Here is a 20,098-nt window from a genome sequence, read left to right on the forward strand (position 1 = left end):
TTACTCTTTCTCTCCCTCTCAGGAGTCGATAAAATTAATAAATACCAATAATGAATTGAGGTAAATTCAATAGACAATATCTTTGTAATATGATGATTTTTTATTTACTTGTAGTTCATTAACATAATGCATGTAATGGAGATGACTGCGACAGTATCAAATCAGAAGAAGAAAGTTATAGTATTTATTTTTGCTGTTCAGCCTTCTAACTGTAAATTTGCTCTGGAGTTTCTTTTACATATTCTAATCTATATGTCAAAACATAAGGTACTCAGTTATATTTTGGCGTCGATATAGCTTTACATGTCAAAAGAGAATCATACAGTATGTTAGCCTTCGGGGTCAACAGGTATTTCATTCAAACAATAAGCTTATGTGCAATGAAATGAGGAAGAACTTCCACTTAAATAGTCCGCCTTTATATAATTAATATCTTTGTTTATGGTTTAATAAAGGAAACAAAATATTCAAGATGCTTCTGAACTAGTTTCAATTGAAGTCATATATTCTAATACGATATTGTCATGGAAACACATTTACAAATATCTATATTAAATATTGGATATTTATGAAATCATAACAAACAATGTAGATGTATTAAACAAAAGCAAAATGTAACGTGATGTTAATTTCATACGTAAGCAACATTTAGCAGAATCGTTAGCACGCCAGGCGAAATGCTTAGCGGCATTTTGTCCGTCATTACGCTCTGAGTTCATGGTCTGCCGAGGTCAGCTTTGCCTTCCATCTTTTAGGTATAGACAAAATATATACCGAGTGTGCAGTGAGGTTGGTGTAATCGACTTAAATCCTCCATCGAAATTACTGGACCTCTGCTAAAATTTGAAACCAGTATCATACACAAACATGTATGTATGTGCGCGTGCGCGGACGCTTGCGTGTGTGTATAAACCTATCTCTCTCTCTCTCCCCCTCATATATACATACATATAAATATACATATATATGTAACAAACCCATCACAATATAGTATATAGTTAAAATGTCATCATGTATACAAAAAGGTGAGATAACCGTGGAAGGAGTACCGTTCTAATATATGTTAATCTCCTCAGTTCGACTTGATGTGAGGAAATAAAAGTATGGCCACGTGGGGAATTACTTTCCGTGTTATGTCTGCACCATAAAAGCTAGCATTGCGCTAAATACTAACGCGCCATGGAAAATTGCAACTTGTATACTCTCTAAAATGGTTGCTGATATGAATGTATCCAGATGTTGGAATCAAGACCTGTCTGACATTTTGAACCAGATATAATTCTCCCATCTATCTAGGATGGCTATAACTACGATTGAGAATTGTTTTGTACAACAACGATGCATCAACCACATCATAAGGAATGTATACATAAAATAATGTTGACGAGCTGGTAAAGTATACTTCTTTTCCATTCGATAATTTATCTATCTAATTCTTCGATTTCGTTCAAAAATACAAAACAAATAATATAAAACACAGCAAAGGTCTTAACTGAGCCAAAGTCTCATAAAACCGATTTCCTGGATTCCGTAACTTACATATCACCTAGTGGATTACATACGGATTGTTGTTCCGTCGCGGGACTATTCATTTTGCCAGTTGAGTCGACGAACGTGAAGTCAAGTCTTTTGGTTACGAAAACAACGCATCACCCAATCCAGGCATCGAAACCACAATCTAACGATCATGAGTGCAACATCTTAGTCACTAAGCCAAGCGCCTCTACCTAATACATATTATATATGTGTGTATATGTATATATATGTTTGTGTGTGTGTATAAACAATTGCAGCGTGGAAGGTTTATAAGACATTTAAAACGCACAAAAACCGTTAGATTCACTTCAACATTTGAATTTAATTTGTCAAAATATTTTCGTTGCTTTGAGAGACCGCGACCTGTTCGCTGATAAAATTCCATGCTAGGCGCAAGCTCTGTGTCGTTAGAAGTTTGCTTCCCAATCATATGTTTCTGGATTTATTCTCCATGCATGGCACCTTGAGCAAATGTCTTTTAGTATAGTTTCCGGCCAGTGCTTTGTGAGTTGATTCAGCACACGGAAAATAAAAGAACACATACACACACTTATGTATATATCTTGTGTCAGTGTTCGTAACTCACCACTATTTGACAACCGGTGTTGGTGTGTTGACATCCCCGTAACATTAGCTGTTTGGTAAAAGATTCTGATAATATATTATCGGGTTTTAAAAGATGTATTGGAGTTAGTTCGTACGAGTATACTTCTCTAAACCTTTGGTATAGCATGGTCACACTCACATAACAATTTTGAGAATACCACCCCCATATATATTTATGTGTGTTTTATGTAATGGTACTCTCTGTATATATTCATTAATAGTTATGGTATGTATGTATACCATAGATCAAGAGGCGAAACCGGGCATTGCATTACTACTGCGGCGCAAACTTTTGACACATGCCAGTAGTTATTTAGACGAAAGATAGCTGCACCTCATGAGACTGCTATATTGAGACTTGATTAAGTATAACCTGGAAAAGAAGATATAGTTTTGAAAACCAAAATAGTTAAATGTCAATGGAAAGTGCAGTAAATCAATGGTTGTAAAATATATGTGAATATTACATGAGTTGGGTGTTTAAATAAAAAGATATATATATATATGCGTGTGTGTGTGTGTGTGTGTGTGTGTCTGTATGTATGTATATATTATGGATATGTTTATAATTCTTTATCATCCATATATTTATAACTATAATAGCTGCTTTATAGAATATAGTTAGTCTAATACCAATCTATATTTCATGAATAATTTAGTTCGTAGATTATTTTTTTTTACTGTATAGCATTTGCTGACCCAGTGCTATATTGCATTATAAAATTCTCATATCTTTTTTTTAGGAAGCTCATACATTTGATAATATAATGCTAGTTTAATCTTTACGGTCAATATCTTATTTAATTCCATGAAGGTAGTCATAGTATAAATCGTAGAATGACGCTATAATGTGTTGTAGTGATTAGATTTGTCCATTTACGTTCTGTATCGAAAGCCATTCCGGGTCTGTTTTGCCTTCCATCATTCATGGCTCAATAAAAATAAAATTACCGGCAAATTACTATGCTCCTCTGAAAAAGGGTGGGGCTTTGTTACATGTCAATATTATATCATTTAATTCTGGACGGTTAATGGCTGAAATAACTAAATGCGAAGTACTTTCTCATACACTCGCTCTTTCTCTCTCCCACAGACAATTCTCTCGATGAATTTCTGTTTCCAATAGGAAAATGTGCGTGTAATTTTTCTAATCAGAAAGCAATTTTACTGTGTACGCTCTGTAACTGTCTTCTGGTTTTTATAACTTTTCCTCCGCCCCTTGACTTTACACAAAACTGTCTCTCACGCTTAACTGTTTATTATTATTGCTGTTGCTCTTATTGTTCTTGTTGTTGCTGTTGTTGTTGTTAAGGCGACGATCTGGCAGAATCGTTAGCACGCCGAGCGAAATGCTTAGCGGCACTTTGTCTGTTTGCAGTTTTGGAGTAAAAATTCCGTCGGAATCGACTTTGGCATTCATCCTTTCGGGGTTGATAAATTAAGTACCAATGAAACACTGGAATCGATGTAATCGACAAGTCCCCTCCCCCAAATTTCAGGCGTCATGTCTTTAGTAGTAAGGATTATTATTGTTGTTGTTCAGTGAATGAGAGAGCAGCGAATGTTATAAAATACCACTGTACTACAAATATACGAAACGCAATATACCCATTATGGCTACCCGTCTGATAAGGGTACACCAGACACATGCATCACAACCATATGTGTGCGACATAGTGATCTTATATCAAAATAAACAGTGCATGATATTGCTGGTGGGGATCAGTTAGAATTCCCGTCAGATCGAGTAGTCCATTCTACTCAAAAGGTCTCTAAGCAAGGGTTGTTTAGGGATGATGAACGAAACACCCATGTTTCCAGAGGTGAATTATTCAAACCTCAAAGAATGACTCACAACACATGGCTATGATGCTCCCCTACTAATTCTGCTCGTGATCAGAGATGCACATATCGTCAGCCAGCAAGTAACATGGTCAAATGGTTATGGTCAAACAACTGACAAGTAAATCTGTGATATTGAGCAGAATATTTGCTGCAGCCCATCTTTTATACCGAGACAAAACATTTACATGATAACACTTCAACGAAATTTTATCTTGAGATTTGGTGACACCATCTCTCCACAAATATCCAGAACCTTCCTTAGGATTTTCGTAGAATATAAGCTGGTACATTTTTGTAGGTTCACAATGCTAGTTTGAAGACTATCTAAACACCTACTCAAAACATTTAATAGATCTCTCTCCATAGATTATAACAATAAAAAAGAAATGACTTTGAGTTCATATAAATTCCCATTTATTATTTTTTTGCGAATTCGTGTCCCGTCGTAGGTGGCGTAGAAGTGGCTGTGTTGTAATTTGCTTGCTTACCAACCACACAGTCCCGGGTTCAGTCCCACTGCGTGGCAACTTGGGCAAGTGCCTTCTACTATAGCCCCGGGTCGACTAAAACCTTGTGAGTGGATTTGATAGACGGAAACTGAAAGAAGCTCGTCGTATATATGTATATATATGTGTGTGTGTATATGTTTGTGTGTCTGTGTTTGTCTCCCCAACATCGCTTGATAACCGATGCTGGTGTTTACGTCCCTGTAAATTAGCGGTTCGGCAAAAGAATCCGATAGGATAAGTACTGGGTTCGATTTGTTTGACTAAAAAGGCGGTGCTACAGCATGGTCACAGTCAAATGACTGAAACAAGTAAAAGAGCATTGTTGGATGCTTTCCAGTATGTTTTCCTGTTTTAAGCTTACTAGATATACTATTAATTCCCAACATTGGCCATTCGCAGGTTATTAGGAAACTTAGCTCTGACCATTGTCATCTTGGTGGAAATTAAACTCAGTATGCCCTGTCTGAATAAATTCCAGGAAGTATTTTACTTGATGCTGCAACAATTCGTGCACTCCACCACCCTCAAATGCGATGGTATTTATCAACTCAAAAAAGTAGACCGAGTTGACCTCAAAGCGAATTAAGTAATTGTCATCTGACAGGACGCCGTTGGATATCTTCTTGATTAAAACTAATATAAACTACTTCACACTTATGTTTAGCATGCAACCATTAGATGACGAAAGATTTTGACTAAATTTTCATATATCAATTAATCAATTATTTAAGAAATTACTATCATGTATTTTTATTGAAGTCATTAATATATTTATCCTTATTAAAACTACTTTGCTTTCCTTCTTTTCTCTCATGATCATCATCAACATCATTATCCTTTCCCTTGTCCATCGTAAATTTTGTCGCTTTTGTCAGTTACAAGCACACTAGTATCCGGGGCAATAGCATCAGCAGAAAGATTTCCAGAAACATTAGCTTTAGTTCCGACTAATAGTGGGCAATAAATATGATAAGTTTTAGTTCGTTTTGACTTCAGTAAAATTTATAAACAAGGAAGCCCCAGCAACCTGTGAAAGACAAAGCCAAGCATAGAAAACATGAACTATTGCAACGACAAAAAGAAAATAGAATAACACAAAGTAATCGGTAAATAGTGAATTATAGCAGATAAACGAAATAAATAACCAAATAAGTCATCAGGTTTCTGGGAATATATGTAGAAAGCAAAAAGAAAACTGATGTCATGATATAGTAGAAAACTGACAGAAATACTTTGCAGAAGGATTAGGTGAAAGTCTAGGTGTGAAGCCGTGAAGACATGTAAGTATATGAGACAAGTGTGGCACTTGAAAACCAACTACAGATGATATTTGAAACTGACCATAATAGTGGCCTACTTGATCATGATCAATGACAAATGAAAGGAAAAAAAAGGAAAAAAGCAGGAAGATGGGAAGAAAAGAAAGACAGCGGGAGAATGCTGCTAGAAAAAGGAATAAACGTAGAGAAATGTACGATGAAGAGAGAAATAAAGGTAGAGAAGAGAGTGGCACTTTTATATAAAAACAAAACAAACGTGCTCCACGACTCGATGAAAAGTACTCCAACGGCTACCGCTGCCACTACTACTATCACCACCACCATCACTACTACTACTACTACTACTACTACTACTACTACTACTACTACTACTACTGTCTGATCGAACAGTAACATTGGGAAAATATATCCAACTTGTCCTTTTAGTTTCCTGAATACCACCATTAGTTTCAAATGACAGAAAAAGTCGACAGAAAACAATCAATAAGATTTGAGATGTGTCGACAAAAAGCAGCATTGAAAGAAATTTCAGGATTCATCGCCTCTAAATTGTTTGTTTGATAACAGAAATATTACATCGATTATCTATTATTTTATTTCTTTTTCACCTTTTGGCCAATCGTAAGATGAGGCCATATAAAAGAAGATTACAAGTTACACGCTCGCGTTTAGTACACACTTGAGCACACTCGTATAGGCATGCAATATGTGTGAGTAAATGTGTGTGTGTGTGTGTGTATGAGTGTGTAATGAGATTTTACATTTAATTAGCTATTCAATAAAGTGTAAGGCTAGGATCTATAATATAAAATGAGAGTATCCATGCGAAATTGGGTTTTTAAATAAGCACTAGATAAAATTATTAAGGGGATGACCGTATTAGACTGATTTCAAGCTAATTCATCAGTAATACTTATTTTATCTCTGGAAGCTACATAATTCCCGTTCAATTTGAACGCAGAAGCTACACGAACAAAACGCAATATCTTAAAGTATTTAGTTCCACACTCGAATATTTCAGATAACTGATAGCTTATAATCACAAATAGAAATGATAAAGATTAACAATAGAATTAGCTTCCTGCCATGTGATCCAGGAGAAAATAATGTACTGATAAAGTAATGGAAGTATTTAGAATTTCAAGAGAAGATTAGCAAAAACTGAAGAACAGTTTTTGTTGTTGTTCATTTCTGTATATATATACATCATTCTGCGGTAAAGTAGTTTGTTGGAAAATTGAATTGGCTTCTAAAGAAAAAGAGAAATAAGTCAATCTGAACACAACCGACTTCGCTTTCGCAGTTATTACTATTCAGAATAAAATATTTCAGGAAGGCTTCATCATTTTATATTTTCTGTGAAAAGTGTGGAGATACTGGCATACTTCCTTAACTTTTTTCAAGCATATTCACACACACACACACACACACATAAGCGTATATATACATAAGTATATTTGAAAGAGAAAGTATATATATACACACATATACATACATATATATGTATATATACATATATACATACATATATACGTATATTTATATATATATATATATATAATATATATATATATATATATATATATATATATACATTCATATATATGTATATATATATATATATACATATATATATATACATACATTCAAATATATATATGTATATTATATATACATATATATATATATACATACATTCATGTATATATATGTATATATATATATATATATATATATATATATATATATATATATATATATATATATATATATACATACATTCATATATATATATATATATATATATATATATACAAATAAGTGCATCTGAAAGAGAAAGATCTGCTTTCTAGATATGCTAGTCTTTCAAACATTTCTACTCATATCAGGATTTGAAAACGACATTCTATGCTAACAAAAGACTCCTATCTAACCAGTGTTTTATGTATTTGGATCTCTGCGAATAAATGTGCTATGCAAAGTTAAATAAAAACACCGACTGTCGATGGTCTTTTAACTCTACGTTTTGAAGACCAACAGTTTCATTTTCGATTCGAACGTGTTGTGAATCTTGTGCTTATGCATAAGCGCAATTATATTGACGCTAGCGCATATAGCTCACAGTATAAAGACGACTGGCAACTAGCAGAGGAATTAATTAGGTGATTTACAGTATTTTTGTTCAATCCTCTCTATTATACACTTAAAACTTGTAAAGATTCAGCAGGAAGCTGGAGTTGGCAATAGAGCCTCAATTTGATGGAAGCTTAGTATCATCTATCATCGCAATAAATACATTGAATTACATGGATTTATGCATCGTTTCTTTGTCAGAAAGTAGGAGTGTTGAATGTGTGTGTGTGGTTGTGCGCGTGATTGTATGTGTATGTCCGTGTATATATATGTATATATATACGTTTATATATATATTTATATATATGTATATACATATATATACATATCTGTATATTTGTAGGCATGTGTCTATGTATATATGTATGTAATTAGAACTGATTTACTACATTGCCAATCATCATTGGTATTTCCATACTCTGTTTCTTATCAGCAAATAATCTTATAGATACTAAATCCCTAAATCACAAAGTAAACTTTTTCAACAAGGCCTCAAGAGATTGCAGAATAATTAAACATTTGATCAGGAGGGTAAAATGAGACATACGATATATTTTTAAAGAGTTATCTTCGTTAAAGGGAGGGATGGTAAAACTTATTTTTATTGACTTAACGCCATATTTAATTTGCAAATAATCGCAAGTGTCCAGATAAATACAGAAAATAAATCTGAAGCTATTTCTAATTTACAAATATCTATTTCACACGATAAGTAAACAATAACAATGATAATAACAACAACTAAAGCATCAATTATAATGCTTCCAAAGTTTGGTACGTTGCCACAAATATGACTGCTGTACATAATTAAATTTCGTGGGGGTTTTAATCCAGTACTATACCAATTTTCTTTCATAATATTGCTATTATATGATTTTACGTTGGCACAGGCCAATGTTGAGGGAGTGGAGAGCGTATAAATGACTTATCGGCTATAGTATTTTGCTTGCACATATTTTATAAAGCCAAAGAAATAAAAGGCAAAGTATCCTGCGGTAGTATCAGAAACGTGAATTAAAAGGTATTATCTAAGCAAAGTCAGTCGATCTCGGGGGAATTGGAACAGAGGTCGTAGGAAGAAATGCCGATAAGCTTTTTGTCCGGTGTGCTAACCATTCTGCTAGCCTGCTGCCTTGCTCGCAGTTATACAAATATGAAAGATGTTTCGTAATCGCACGACCTGGGGGAAGCAGGAGTCAAATCTTGCTCAAACCAAACTCTACCATCTTAAAAGGGACACATTGCATAACATAGACATGTGCTCGCGAAGCCTGGAGAAGACAGGATAATCACATCAGTAAAGTATTTAACAATAATCTATCAGTCTATCATAAACACTATAAAGCTTAAAACTTCGGGGCAAGGTGATGACGGATTACATTGATTAATTATTTTTTCAGCCCCTAAAGGATGCAAAGCAAAGTCAACTTTGGCGACATCTGAAGTCAGGGCGAAAAAACTAGAAGTAATTCTTCTAAATGTATTTTTCGACATAGTAATGATTCCGGCAGTTCACCTTAAAAAAATAGTGTCTGCCATAGGCACATCCCTGAAATCTTGGGTGAAATGCCTAGTCGATTATATCGATCCCAGTGCTCAAGTTATCGACCCCAAAAGGATGAAAGTCAAAGTCGGCCTCTGTGGAATTTGATCTCGGAACGTAAAGACGAACGAATTGCTGCAAATCAGTTTCAGTTTCAGGAAATATATAGATTTGTGTGGGAAGATATGTTGATGTTCAGACTACTTTCGCAGAAGTGTTAATGACATCAACGAAATTCAATAGAATCGAGCGAACAAGAAACCACGTCGTCAGCTCGGTTAACTCCCCTGCAGCTGGTTAAACCTTAATAGCGCTTTCAGCATACCACGAGAATATACTAATTACATTATCAAATGCTGTTATTATTTTCTTTGAAGAGGGATCAACTTAAATTATCATATGATATATCACTACATCTTGCAGTAGGATGCACTCTATGCTTATAGTAGTAATCTGTACAATCGATATCACACAATGGTATGTTGCTATGTCATAGGATGAGATAAAATGATGATATAAAACGAAGTTTACTTATATTACTTGTAAATTTTATTTTCAAATTTGTGAAATAAGGCCAGCAATTTTGGGATTGGGATAAGTCGATTACATCGACCCCAATGCTTAACTGCTACTTATTTAATCGATGCCAAAATGATGAAAGTCAAAATCGAACATGGCGGAACTTGAACCCATAACGTGAAGAGGGACATAATGCTGCTAAACATTTTGTGCAGCGTGCTGACGATTCTTACTTTTTTACTGCCCACAAGGGTCTACACATAGAGGGAACAAATAAGGACAGACAAACGGATTAAGTCCATCACACTGACCCCAGTGCGTAACTGCTACTTATTTGATCGGCGGAATTTGAACTCAGAACGTAGCGGCAAACGAAATACCACTAAGCATTTCGCCCGGCGTGCTGACGATTCTGTCACCTCGCTACCTTCTTACTTGTAAATATTAATTTCATCCTCTAGGTAGACGGAAAACATTTTTTTTTAAGTATATTGGAATATATCTACTTCTGCATATTATGGCTACTAACTTATTGTTTCTGGAATAATGAAGTTTTAGTTGATAACTATTTGTTAACTGAAAACTTTGGGGCATCTATAAACCTGTCATCTATTAAAACTGTCTTCGCTATTTGTAACAATGTAGTAATTCTGGTTTGCGTGTCTTGGTTTAACCAGTATGTTGAATCTAGTGATGTGAATTTAACACCACAGAAGCGTATGATAGTTAGCTGTAAATTGGTTTAATATGACAGAAACAGTATTTAAAACATTTTGTTAGCCTGTATCAATATGAAACACTCCTTCAGCGGTTATAGCTCGAAGGTAAGTTAAATCTGATTTAAAAGTCGTGCTCTTACCGCACTTACTTATATGCAGTAATTATCTTAATTGCCTGACAGCAGAAAGACCGTCAGACATACGAATATCAAAAACATGCAAACTGTGTTTCATACTAATTATTGGTTTGTTTTGCTTTTATAATTGAAATAATACAACAGCGAGACCACAATTACATGGAGGACTCTTACTTTCAACACTGGTTTTTCAATGCAGAATCGACTCGAATTTACAGAGATATAAGAAAGAGTAGCACTGGTATTGATTTATTTTTACATTCGTGACCTTATGCATTCAATGTGAAAGAACTGAAACCACGGTAGTTTAAAAGGCAAAATTGACTCGATTGCTTCTTGTATCACTCTATGGCCGCTGCTGGAGAGACTGATTTCTATTTCAGGGCTTAGGAATATATCAAGAAAGGGTATTTTTTTTGCAGGGAAGAGGAATCGAAGATTTTTATTTGATTATTTTTTTCATTTGTTATTCATGCAGCGTTATATGCATGGTTGCGAAATTTTGGGGGCTTTGGTTTAACTGTGCGTTGGTCATGCGCAGAGAACATCAGAAGAAAACTAACAAGAGAAACACATAACTGCAATTATATGTAAAACGGATAAATGCATTGCTACGAATACAAAAATATATTGATAAAATATATGTAAGAGAGAACAAATCTTATGATATAATAAGTTCGTAAGTCATATAACATGTTGCCTGTGTTATAGGCAAATAAAATATAGGTATATTTGTATTGGGGCCTTTCCTCCTGTGATATACCTGTAATTAAACAAGAACACATAGGCTTATCTATCTATCTATATATATATATATTATATATATATATATATATAATATATATATATATATATATAATATATATATATATATACACAGATATATATATATATATATCTTAATATATTCATGTATCCGTTCGTGCATATACATCCATCCATCTATACATTCACACATACCTACATACATAAATATATACATACAAACATACATTCGTACATATCTGTAAACACATACACTGAACCAAATATATCAAATACATTAACTCACGGGAAGACAAGCTCGTCATGATTTTCCGAAAAAGCAATAAAACGAAGAATAATAGTATGTAAATTGGCAGCATTAAATAAATAAATAAAAAACAGTCACAAGACAAAGATTTCATTTCCTGCACCATTTCTTTGGGAAAATGTCATGTTAGTTCAAAAATAACTTTCTATTGTACTTCGTATTTGCTAGCAGTCTATAGTACCGCCACGAGGAAATACTAGCAAAGCTAAAAGTGATTTCGGTTATTCCAGCACTTATTCGTGAGAAGTATAACACAAAATCGATGGTGAATTTTCTGTCTATCCATTTGTGTACGTATGTATACATCTATCTATTTATCTATCTATTTATTGAGCTATCTATGTATCTATCTATCTATTTATTTAGATAGATATTTATTTAGCTATCTATCTATCTATCTATCTATCTATATCTATCTATCTATCTATATATCTATCTATTTATCTATCTATCTATGTGTCTCTCAGTTTGTCTGTCCGTCCGTCTGTCTGAATGTTAATCTGTCTGTTGCTTTTCATTTAAAAACCATCTGAAGGAATCTTTAGAAACAGATAGGTATAAACACGGATACGCACACAAACGTATACAGTAACAAATAGATAATATATGCACTCATATATAAATATGTGTGTGTGTGTGTGTGTGTGTGTGTAAACACATCCTTATATATGCATGTGTCTGTTTCTGTCTCTGTGCGTGCACACGAGTGTTTTAATTGTTTCAGTCATTTGACTGCGGCCATGGTGTGTCACCACCTTGAAGAATTGAAATCGAACGTTTGCCCCCCCCCTCTCCCCCAAGTAATTATTAGTTTTTTTTAAAGTCTAGTACTTATTCTATTGTTCACTTTTGCCGAATCACTAAGGTATGAGAACATAAACACAGCAACACCGGTTGTCAAGCGGTTCTGGGGTCAAACACAAAGACACAAACATTGATATATATATATATATATACACTTATAGGTAGATACATATATACATGCACGTATGCATGCATGCATACGATGAGCCACTTTCAGTTTTCATCTATAGAATCTATGGTCAGCTCGAAGTTATAGCAGAATACTGTTGCCCAAGGCGCCACGCAGTAGGAATGAACCTGGATCCAAATGGCTAGAAACAATACATCTAACCACATACTCACACACGCATATACATTTATATTTACAAGTATAGATACAGATACCTATGTACCAGAGTAAGCACACAAATGCGAAACAATGGGGAAAAAAATTAGTACTCGAATACCGGATATAGAATAATACGCTTTTATTAACACCGTAACAACATGGAAAGTGCACATACACATACGCACACCTAAAGTATGATATGCCGGTGCAGCCTCATCAGGATTGGGACTAGGGAAATTCAGGATGAACAAATATGGGACTAGGAAATACTAGTGCCGATGATTCATCGGTACTAGCTTCGGTCCCTTATTCTCCAACGTACAACGGTGGCTTTCGTGTTACCAAGGAATTTATCCATGCCCTTTGCTTCTATGCATTAGAATCAAAGATTTATCTTGTGTTTTTCACCTGAGTATAAACGTAAACTGCTCATGGACACACACACACACATACGCACACACGCACACCTACACACACACAGACGCATGCATGTACACACACATAGACATAATTATTTCTGTGGATAGGAGATTTCTTGGAATTTATTTCTGAATTATGCACCAAACTTATTTCCTTTTCAGGCTAAATCCTTAGTCTGATGCTAACTAAGCCATCTATCGCAGCCAAGAGGAATCGCCGTTAAACTGTGCCAATTACTACAAATCGAATTAATCAGACTCACTAGATTTAGTGGCCTTATATTAACTATATTTATTTCCGAATGTAGATCAAAGTGATGTCATGAACGAAACAGAATTTTTGACTCGTAATATACACGATCAATCGTTTCCTTTGAGAGAAATTAAGCATTTTTTCATTCCTCACAATGCAGTCGCATCGCCCGATCTCTGTCTGTCTGTATATCTGTCTGTCTCCCCGTGTGTGCAACTCTCTGTCTTTCTGTCTCTCACTCTCTCTCTCTCTCTCTCTCTCTCTATATATATATATATATATATATATATATATATATATATATATATACACAATGCCATATACAAAGCAATATATAAAAGATTTATTGTCAGCTTACTTAAATATGCTTTTCACGTGGCTATAACTCATATCTCTAGTTAGAGCTGTGCTTTTAGCATCTGCAGTCTCGGTTAGTGCCAACTAATTTTTTCCAGAGAGTGATGAGTAAATTGTTACCATTTAATATTAATTCGCGCATGGACACTATTTGTTTTTAATTTTGTCGACTAAACAGTACAGTCAGGACAGTTGGGCACCTTCTGTGAGAAAAACAGTAACGTGACGCAATTCAGTCTGTCAGAAATTCATTATAAATGCTGTATTGCTTGGCATTCGCACGGGAAGCTGCAATACAAATGTTTCAGAGTCTCTGGATGTCAAACTGAGGATATGTGCTGCGGGTGATAAATATCAAACATCCAATCAACATCATAGTGTTTGGAGTGATCACTAGTGATGGCGATATTATGCCTCCATTCATCTTCCTACACGGCCTCAGACTCGACACGTAGGCCTACATCAAGTTCCTGGAGGAGGTAGTGCTGCCCTGGGTAAATTTCATATGTTTAATATTCGAAAGTCGTCTGAAGGGAGTGGTTGAAGACAACGGCGATCTTATTAAATAAATTTACTCTTTAGTATTTGAAGATATTTTTATGTAATGTTGGTAAATATATCTGTTCAAATGTAGTCAGGGTTATTTTTATTTTCGCATAATTTAGACGACAGTATATTCACCGCAACCTGTATATATATATATATGAATTTATGTATACAGTTATAGAAATAAATAGATAAATAGGTATATATATATATATATATATATTATATATATATATATATATATATATATATATATATATATATATATATATCGATAAAGAGAGTGAGAAACAGAGAGTGCGGGAGAGATAGGTGCAAAAGCTAAAATACAGGCAGTGACAGTTTATGTAGGGAAGCTAAAGTATTGATATTAATTTTCTGTACCTAACACCTGAATTGTTCAAAGTATCACAAACGAAAGAGTGCACATGTGATTAGTCACACTTTTTGTTTCTAAGAGATGGGCAGCCATTAGTTTTAAAGAAGGTTGTTTATCATTCGATGGCATATCAATTTCGTTTCTTGTAGCCAAATCTAATAATATGATTGAGCTAGGAGAAGTAATTAAGAAAAACTATAGAAACTACCCTTATCTATTGCGTATGAGTTGTCCATAGTTTAGCACACATTCAGGAATGTTCAGCGGCTATCACAAAAGCTAAAGGTGGCATAGCGGTGTTCCAGCTTCTTGTTACATCATAAGGTACGATCTGTGTAGTAGCAACGAAATTCATGCCTCATCTGATATCTATCAGCCACCACTGAAATTCATGGCTCTCTAGCTATTTAGAGTCACGCTGTCTGAACGAACCTACAAGTGGGGGCTGAAAACTTCCTGGCTTTAAGGGTGTCCACGAAAGGTCCGGTTGGAGGCCCAAACTTCTAAGTTCTTTTATAGAGCTTAGAAAATCGGTACTGCTGCAACAAATGTGTGAATCAGAGATAGGAAAGCATTGAATAAGATCATAAGTAACAGTTCCTCTTGTAGTTTTTTTTTATCCAAAGAATGGAACATTCTTTGATATACACACACACACAGACACACACATATATAAATACATACATACACACACACATATATATATGTATGTACGTATGTATTATGTTTTTATGCATGTAACTATGTATGTCTGTATGTAAGCACGTAGGAGATGACAATATTCGAAGAATTATAATTATCTTTGTAGCTAAAATCGATAACACCCTTCAGGGTTTTGAAATGTCAAAATAACAAGCAAATAAGATAATTCGAATTATAGCTGTTATTTCAAATTTTTCGAAAAGACTGTGCGCTTAGATGTCTGAAATAAGAGGAAATTCACAAGTCATAAAATCTGACGCTGGGGGTTATACTGCCTTCTTCAGGGGTTATAGCACAACATGCTTCTGCTTTCTATTTTTCATGGTAAGCAAATTTATTTATACTCATGAAACTCTCTTGAAGATACATTTACAGTTATTATGATGAGAGATTTTACAACAGTTTCCATATGTTGGACGTTAATTGTAGCATAAACAGAAATATAATAGATTAGTTGCGGCTGATGAACATTTATATTCTAATGTTAATCCCTTTTAGTGATGAAAGTATAGACTTCCCTAGATATAGTTTAATGCATATGTCATCGAATGATATATAGAAACATAACATACAACATCATCCCGTATACAATATGCATGATTTTTGCAACAAGCTGTATTGAGATCAAGAGTGATTTTAGAAGTAACACAGAATTAACTGTATATGTTCGGGTTCGTAAATTTTGGAGTCATAAGTATAGTGACATTTCGGGCAAAGTATTTTGTCTGAATCACATTTTTCAATATTTTTAGTGTCCTGAGTATATAGAAAATATTTATTTGTCCAAATGTATGCATGATTAACTTCCCCTGATATATGAATCTATTCTAATCAGGATAATGTACTAAATAATATTTGCTGACACAAGACATTACTACCATCCTGTGAATTTTTATTTTTGATATTTTCTAAGGATCCTTTTTGTTGTCCAGAAATTATTACACCATGTTTTTCACTCCACAATCATTTTATAATTTATTCTTAAGAGAATACAAACATAACTAATTTATATAGACCTTACAATAAATTGCATCCGCATCTTAGCTGTGACACATAAAATTGTTCATAAGCACAACGCTGTATAGTTATTTTCGAAATTCTGAGCCATCTGACCCACCTTATATTTCTTACAGTATAATTCTGGCAGAATAAGTTGTTGATACATTGTTTTAATTAGCGTAATATTACTGAATATGGGATTTTAAACATTGGTAATCACTTCTACATATGTAATAACTAAGTATTTATTTTCTTCAATCAATAGTAAGCATTCATAAAATAATACACTCTTTTGCACTTATGACGATCATGTGTGTTAAAAGGTAATTAGCGGATAACCATTTGTTTCCTCCTCAAAGAATCGAACCCGTTTTGCAAACGCACAACATGCTATTCAAGACTCTATTTCAATAATATTGAATAACAAAGCTACTTCAAATCAGTATACTCAATAAATTTAATTGGTCGCAGAGTTTTCCGTTCTTATACTTGCCTCCCTGAGGCAATTAAAACGTTGCTCTCTTTATTTAACACTTCTGCACCCATTATGATATATTCATTGACTAAATTAATTAAGTTAACAGTAAGAAATAATAGTTCTACAACTGTGGTTAATTTGATAAAAATATTTCATTTCATAAACGGATTGGTAAATGTCCATATGGGAGAAAATTATGCAAAATCAATATCTTTAATTAAGCAATAAATTCGTCAGTACCTCCCCAACATCCATAAAGTATATCAATTATATTTGATTCAAGGCTTACCTCATCCAATATTTGAATTTATACTTGCATCGTTTTTGTGAAAGAATGAAAATGCTATCCTTTCTTCGATAGAGTATATTTATATCGATATAAATATATATTATGGCACCTAGTTAAAAGGGTGCGTAATGAAGAATATGAGATATTTAAAGAGAGAGAAACATTATTCGACAACGCGTTACGATTGTAAAATAAACTTCAATTATAAATCATATTTCTGAATTTACACTCTACCGTCACTCCATACGTTATGTAACTTCGATATATCGATTATGCAATTTAAAGCTATATTGAAAGTGAATTTTTCAAGTCAATATATATAAGAGGTAAAGAGTTTGGTATGAGATGTGTATGAACTAATTTGACATTGGATTCATAAGATATTCGATTTACAATTTAGACAATTCATTTCACTTATTGTTATATATTCAGTATCTAAATGCATTCAATAGCATGACAGTTGATTTGGCTATCTCAATGTATTAAGACAAACTTTTCAGAGAGAATTCAGTAATACATTAAGGTTTGTGAAACGTCTTCTGACATTTGAAGTGTGAATTACTTTAATATGAAGTTGTTATGAGAGATGCACTAACTCATTAGCTATCGCAATATAAATATATATTATAGCATTCATTGATTTTCATCAATGTTGTTAGACCTTCTGCCGCATATAAATATTCCGTTTTTAAAAGGAAACAGCGATGTTTATGGATGCCTTTCCCTGTTGGAAAAAAATCCACATCGTCATGAATTTATTTTAGCTGAAACAGGTCTTCTGTGCTGTACAATCTATAATATTCTTCGTAAAAACTGCTACATTAATCAAAACCTCGTTGTAGAAAATATTCTGTTAATTCAAGAATGTTAAAAATCCAACAAAATTAATTGTTCTCTATAAAATAACGTTTCTTCTGCAAAGATTTTCAAAATGTATAAAATTAAAAAGGAAATATTAGTATAACATTAATATGTGAATATTTAATTTAACTTAACCTTGATTGGCATGTAGTGGCTGTCAGGATTCTTAAGTGGCCCTCACTAATTGCTGTTCATAGATAACTTTTTTCTAATATATGTCGTTTAAAATTTACTAACATAATATGTTAAACGTTTTAAAGGTAAATAAAAATATTTTTTTTTAAATGCCACAATTTCCCCTCGTTTGTAAAGTACTTCACTAAATAAATAACTGATATTTATCTTATCAAAAACGACAAGTTATAGTTCTGATTTCTATAACTGCAATTAAGAAAATGCCAATGATTACTCTTAATATTCGTCATATATATTTCTTATTGACTTTGAAAATTGAGCTAATTATTCCATTTGATCTTTAAACGAGATTGCATTTTAAACATTTCAAAGTTTTCGTTGAACCTTTGACAGCGCATAATGTATAACCTGAAACGAGCAGCACACAGATGTGTGTCGTATAATTAAATGCCATACACAAGAAGGTATTTGAACTTCTGTAAGGAACATAAGCTTTCATTGATTTAGGAAAAGCTGATAGTAAATTTATTGTGAATTCCAAAAATGATAGTAAAATATTAGCTCTAGATGTCCATTCCATAGATGATATAATTCTTAAACTGTTGACCTCTATACGATCTATTTATGCTGACCCTAATGGGAAACATAACTGAAATTAATTAGTCATATTATCAACAGATTCTTACAAGAATCAAGCTACCTATTCAATATTAAACACAGTGTGCATCTACAAAGTTTCTCTATCTGCAGTAAATAGCAGGCAATTTCATCCAACCACACATTGTTATTTTAGAAACGAGAGGATACATTGGGTAACGTATCTTAGATATGATAAAAAAAAATGGTGTTACATGGATGTAATGCTTCTAGATAATAAACTGAACAAACAAGGCTGAACTAAGGCTCTCTTTCACCCAGTTCTCTTTTTCAATCATTAGACTGCAGTTATGCTGCAGCCTGTCATCTGGATCAAACCTAATAGATGCTGACAAGCTTTTCTTTCCTTGTTTTGCGACATTATAGCGATGAAGGTTTAAATAAATCATGACAGTGTTTGAGTATAGGGTGTAGAGAGTAAACCTTGTAAAATATTAGGCTAAGATTATAGTTAATCTACTAACGACCTCTTTACGTTTAGAATGTTCAACAAAATACCTTCTATTCATATCTACTGGAGTTGAAAGCATATTCCTGTTATATAGTATCTTGTAAAGCATCCCTAACTTGACCATTCAGTCTTTTAACTGAGTGTAATTATGTCAAAATGTGTCCTTATGAAAAGACAGTTAGTTCTGGTTTGAATAAGATTTAACTGCCATTACTCGCAGCCCGAGCAAGCACGTAAGCTCAAGGAGCTGGATTGCAGACTATCTGACATACTTCAGCAAATTTTAGCAAAATATCATTGTTATCATTGAGGGGGAGCGATTCCTTGTGCTACTGCAAGACTGTGCGGTTTTAAGATGAAGTGCCAAACCATAATTAAGAAAGACAGGAAAGCAAGTAAAATGACACAAAACGCTGAGCACAAAGATAAATAATTTGCGGTGTCATACACGATGGTACGTATGTCTACTTTCCTATAAAGTTGCAGTTGAGTTTAGATTTTATCACTGTATTGTGAATAAAATACATATTCTAGATTGATT

Source organism: Octopus sinensis, linkage group LG7 (genome assembly GCF_006345805.1).
Source record: "Octopus sinensis linkage group LG7, ASM634580v1, whole genome shotgun sequence".
NCBI lineage: Eukaryota > Metazoa > Mollusca > Cephalopoda > Octopoda > Octopodidae > Octopus > Octopus sinensis.